Consider the following 6,071-nt stretch of genomic DNA (forward strand, 5'->3'; position numbering starts at 1 on the left):
CCAGTTAATACCACTATTATTCAAATTTATGTACCAACCACTAAAGCCAGTGAGGATGAAATAGAAGAATTTTAACAACTTCTTTAATCTGAAATTGATCAAACATGTAAGCAAGATGTATTGCTCATTACTGGTGATTGGAATGCAAAGGTTGGAGAAAAAAGGAAGGACCAGTAGTTGGAAAATATGGCCTTGGTGATATAAATGATGCTGGAGAACTCATGATAGAATTCTGCAAAATGAATTATTTGTTTATTTCAAATGCCTTCTTTAAACAGCATAACAGACTACTATACACATGGGCCTTGCCAGATGGAACACATAGAAATCAAATTGACTACATCTGTGGAAAGAGAAGATGGACAAGCTCCATATCATTAGTGAAAACAAGGCCAGGGGCAGACTGTAGAACAGACCATCAATTACTCATATGCAAATTCAAACTGAAACTGAAGAAAATGAAAACAAGTCCACGAGAGCCAAAATGTGACCTTGAATTTATCCCACCTGAATTTAGAGATCATCTGAAGAACAGATTTGATGTTTTCAAGGACTTCATTCTTCTTGGATCAACTATCAACACTCATGAAAGCAACAGTCAAGAGATCAGACGACGTATCCATTAGGCACATCTGCAACACAGTAACTTCTTAAAGTGTTGACGAGCAAAGATGTCAGCTTGAGGACTAAGGTGCTCCTGAGCCAAGCCATGGTATTTTCAATAACCTCATATGGATGTGAAAGCTGGACAGTGAATAAGGAAGATCATAGAATTGATGCCTATGAATTATGGTGTTGGAGGAGAATACTAAAATTGCTATGGACTGCCAAAAGAACCAATAGATCTGTTTTGGAAGAAGTGCAGCAAGAGTGCTTCTTAGAGGCCAAGATGGCCAAACTTCATCTCTTATACTTTTGAAATATTGTCAGGAGAGAACAGTTGTTGGAGAAGGATATCATGCTTGGTAAGATGGAGGGTCAGAGAAAAAGAGGAAAACCCCCTACGAGATGGATTGGCCAGGTGGCAGCATTGATGGACTCAAGTTTGGCAGTGGTAGTGAGGTTGTTTAATTCTGCTGTGCATGGGGTCTCTATGAGTCGGTTCTGACTCGGTGGCACCTAACAATAACAACAACAACAAGCTATGACAACTTTCCAAAGTATGAGCATTCCGGAACACTAAATTGAGCTCATGAGGAGTCTGTACATGGATCAAGAGGCAGTTGTTCAAACAGAACATGGGAATACTGAATGTTTTAAAATTAATAAAGGTGTGTGATGGGGTTTTATCCTTTCACCATACTCATTCAACCTGTATGCTGAACAAATAATCCAAGAAGATGGGTTTTATGAAGAAAAATGTGTCATCAGGATTGGAGGAAAACTCATTAACAATCTGTGATATTCAGATGATAAAACCTTGCTTGCTGAAAGTGAAGAGGACTTAAAATATTTACTTCTGAAGATCAAAGAACAGAGCCTTTGGTATGGATTGCATCTCAATGTAAAGAAAACAAAAGTCCTCATCACTGGATCAGTAAATAACATTCATCAAAGGAGAAAATATTGAATTTATCAAGGACTTCATTCTTCTTGAATCACGTATCCTCACTCATGGAGACAGCAGTCAATAATTCAAACAACGTATGCCATTAGGCAAATCTGGTACACAAGACCTTTTTAAAGTGTTGAATAGCAAAGAAGTCAGCTTGAGGACTAAGATGTACCTGACCCAAGCCATGATATTTTCAATAACCTCACATGCATGTCAAAACAGGACAGTGAATACAGAAGACTGTAGAAGAATTGATGTTTTTAGTTATGGTGTTTGAAGAGAATATTGAAAGTGCCATGGGCTGTCAGAAAAAAATCAAACAAACCAGATCTGTGCTAGAAGCTGTGCAGCCAGAGTGCTCCTTGGAGACCTGGATGACGAAACTTCATTTCTCATACAGGTGAAATATCATCGGGGTGGACCAGTCGCTAGAGAATGATATCATGTTTGGTAAGGTGGAGGGGTCAGAGAAAAAGAGGAAGACCCCTTGAGAGATGGATTGGCAAAGTGCAGCATCAATGGGCTTAACATGGCAACAATTGTGAGATTGGCACAGGACTGGGCAGTGTTTCGTTCATTTGTACACTGGGTTGCTAGAACCTGAAACAACAGTGACAACAACAATATAGGGTAAACATAGACTACCAAACATTGCAAGAATTTCACAAACAAAAGAAGACAAAATAGGTGATTGGGACACTCTAAAAATTAGAAACTTGGTTGGCTCTAATGATTTCACCAAAAGGCTAAAATGGGATCCCACCGAATGGGAAAATATCTGTTGATATAACATATCAGACAAGGGACTAATTTCTAAGAGCTATCATAGCGTAGTTGTTACAAATCGAGCTGAGACCCTCAAGGTCAGCAGTTTGACACTACCAGCTGTTCCACGGGAGAAAGATGAGGCTTTCTACTCCCATGAAGATTCACAGCCTCAGAAATCCTGTACAGGGTCTCTATGAGTCGGGACAGATACTTCGGCACCTAACCACCACCACCATAGAAAACTACAACTGTACAGTCTATTGCCGTCGAATTGATTCCCAATAGCGACCCTATGGAACAGTTAACAGCCCAGTGTGTACACATGATCTTTGCTGTTGTTGTTGCTAAGTGCCATTGAGTTGGTTCGAGCGACCCTGTATATCATTTCCAAGGAGCAGCTGGTGAGCTTGAAGCGCCGAACTTGTGGTTCAAAATGACGTTGCAGTCCAGCACATTAGCCCACAGCTCCATACCAGGACTTTGTGTACACCATAAGGGGTCCTATATGAGAGTACTAGTCAATAAGTAAAATTCCTAAAATCCTGGTGCTAAAACATATATAACGAAAAGTCACTCAAAACAAATTCCTTTCAATATGGCAAGTCCTTGATAAATAATGACCTTTGTTTCCTCATGTTAATAGTAATGTATTTCACAGTTCGTGCAATTTATTGCCGAGTTGATTCCCAATAGCGACCTTATGTTGTTGTGTGCCAAGGAGTCGGTTCCGACTTTTTACGGGAGCAGAAAGCCTCATCTTTCTCCCATGGAACAGCTGGTAGTTTCGAACTGCTGACCTTGTGTTTTGCAGCCCGATTCGTAACCACTATGCTACCAGAGCTCCTTAGCAACCTTATAGAACAGAGTGAAACTGCTCTGTAGGGTTTTCAACATTGCCTCATGTTTCTCCAGTGGAGCAGTTGGTTGGCTTCAACCTCTCCATTTTCAGGTAGCAGCCTAACACTTAATCCACTGTGTAAAAATGCATTTACATAGTATTGTGTCTTTGTTGGTGTTTTGTTGTTAAGTGCCTTCAAGGCAGTTCCAACTCAGATAGGGTTTCTGAGGAGCAGCTGGTGACTTTGAACCACTGACCTTAATGTTTAAATCCACCTTGAGGTCCAGTGGTTATCCTATGGTGTCACTCCAAGACTCTTTACACATATCTTTATCTTGTGCTGTCCTTTGTTTTATTCAAATATTCTTTTTCTGGCAATTGGGATATAATTTGAAACATTTAATAATCCAATTTGATGTTCTGTTTTTCAGTTTAGAATTCTTGTGCATTTACATTTATTGCAATAATTAATAATATTTAGTATATTCCTGCTATTATATTTGCCTTTTATTATTTACTACTTATCAGCCAGTGTTTCATTCTGCTGTGCATATGGTCGCTATGAGTGGGTACCTATTCGATGGCACCTAACAACAACAATTCACTTTTTGGAGTCCTGGTCTGGAGCTTCGGATTAATGTGCTAGACTACAAGATCAGTTTGAACTGCAAGGTCGGGGATTCAAGTTCACCAGTCACTCCTTAGAAACCCTGTATGGGGTGGCTATGGGTAGGAACTGACCTAACAGCACTTAACAACAACAGCAAAATACACTCTTTGGTGTCCTATTGTGTCACTGTAGGGTAAGCACTAGCCTGAAAGGTTGATTTGAACCACAAAGTTAGTGATTCAAACCCACCAGCAGCTCCTTAAAACTCAATGCATGGTTGCTATGATTCGGAATCTATTTGATAGCACTTGACAACAACAATATACTCTATTTTACCTACCTTGTTTGTTAATTTGATAGAATAATTTGTTTATTTTTTAGCTAAGCTAGTAGTTTGACACCTTTAATTATGGTACTGGTGAATAATGTTAAGCATACCATGGACTGCCAGAAGAATGATCACATTCTGTCTTGGAAGAAGTACAGAAATAAGGATGGGGAGACTTTCTCTTGTATACTTTAGACATGTCTTTAGTAGAGAGCAGTCTTTGGAGAAGGTCATTATAATTGGTAAAGTAGACAATCAGAGAGAAAGAAGAAGGCACACAATAAGATGGAATGAGACTGCAGTGGATCAAACAGACGAATGATTGTGAGGATGGTGCAAGACCGGACAAGTTTTCACTCTGTTTTACATAGGGGTGCTATGAATCAAAGATGACTCTAAGGCACCTAATGACAAAAACAACAATCTGCATACATGTGTATTCGTGTCAGTGTTTGTATTCATCATTTGAATACTTACATATAAATATGTCTATTTATTAATATACCAAAACTAAACAATAATTAAGCTTCTTTTTTTTCCATTTACACAAAATCTTCAGGATACCACAAATGCACTTCTTTTTTCCATACTTTGGAACTCTAAAGTTTTAAGCAAATTTAAAAATTTTAATTCCAAGTTATTCTTTCTAATGGAATACTCCTTCTAATGACAGTGCTGATTGCAACTATCTTATCATCATCAATTTATATTCACTATGAATTTAACTGGACTCATTTTAACTAAGTTTTCTTCATAATTTTACTTTTATTTTGTATTTTGAAATAAAAATTTATTCGACTATAGTATTTTTAATATTGTCTAAGATTTACATGGTGGTAGGTGGTGGTGGCTATGTGCCATGAAGTTGGTTCTGGTTAATAGAGACCCTGTATATGGTTTCTGAGGCTGCAAATCTTTACAAAGCAGAAAGTCTCATCTTTCTCCCATGGAACAGCTGGTGGATTTGAACCACTTACCTTGCAGTTAACAGCTCAGCTCTTAATCCACTACAATATATATGCATATATCCCTTACAGTTGTCTTAAAATATGTATATACATATATATATATGTACTTCTGTGAAGTCCTGGTATGGCACTGTGGGTTAATGTGCTAGACTGCAAGGTTCGCTTGAATCACAATTACAGCGGTTCATGCTCACCAGCCACTCCTTGAAAGCCCTATACAAGGTCACTACAACTTGGAACCAACTCAACAGCACTTAACAATAACATACATACTTTTTATACACTTGTGTGTGTTCATGCACTCATGTGTTTGTAAATTGCTCACTTTTAGCCGTCTATTTTATTCCTTCTTTCCTTGTTTCCTTCCTTCTTTTCTCTCTTCTTTTTAGATTACCTTTAGTTTCTTGGCAAAATAAAGAATCCTAAATTCAAAGAATTGTGTCCTCCCAATTGTAGATGAGCTGTGTGATAAAAACTGAAGTTTTCTCTCATAAAGTTTATCTGGTTTTGGGAAAATTTAATAGAATAGGTCACAGTCTATATCTTTTTTGATTTATCACACTTGATGACCCATGGGAACTTGTCATTTGAAAACTTTTCTTCAGCCAAAGTAAGTGTTTTATGTATGCTTTGTGTAGTGTGCTTCTTCTACAACTTCTTGTTGTCTTACAGAGTGCCTAGCATTCAGATAGATTCCCTGGATTTTGCTCTTGCTGCTCTTATTTATCCTTTCAATCTCTGCTTATTTTTAGTGTTGTCTAGAAGTTTTCTATTTGATGTTCTATATAATTAACTCAGATTTCATCATTCTACTTTGTACTTTTTTTCTACTGTTTTTTGTTGTTGTTTCAAAAATCACATTTCAAAAATAACAAGCAGACTGGAACAGCTACAGTGACAGAAGATACATCTTCAAAGAAAGATCATCAGGAAAACCCCAAAACAAAAATGTCAGCATGACTGGCTACTACAAGAATAAGCAAACTGTTCACCAGGAAGACATC

Source organism: Chrysochloris asiatica, unplaced genomic scaffold (assembly GCF_000296735.1).
Source record: "Chrysochloris asiatica unplaced genomic scaffold, ChrAsi1.0 scaffold00216, whole genome shotgun sequence".
Classification (NCBI taxonomy): domain Eukaryota; kingdom Metazoa; phylum Chordata; class Mammalia; order Afrosoricida; family Chrysochloridae; genus Chrysochloris; species Chrysochloris asiatica.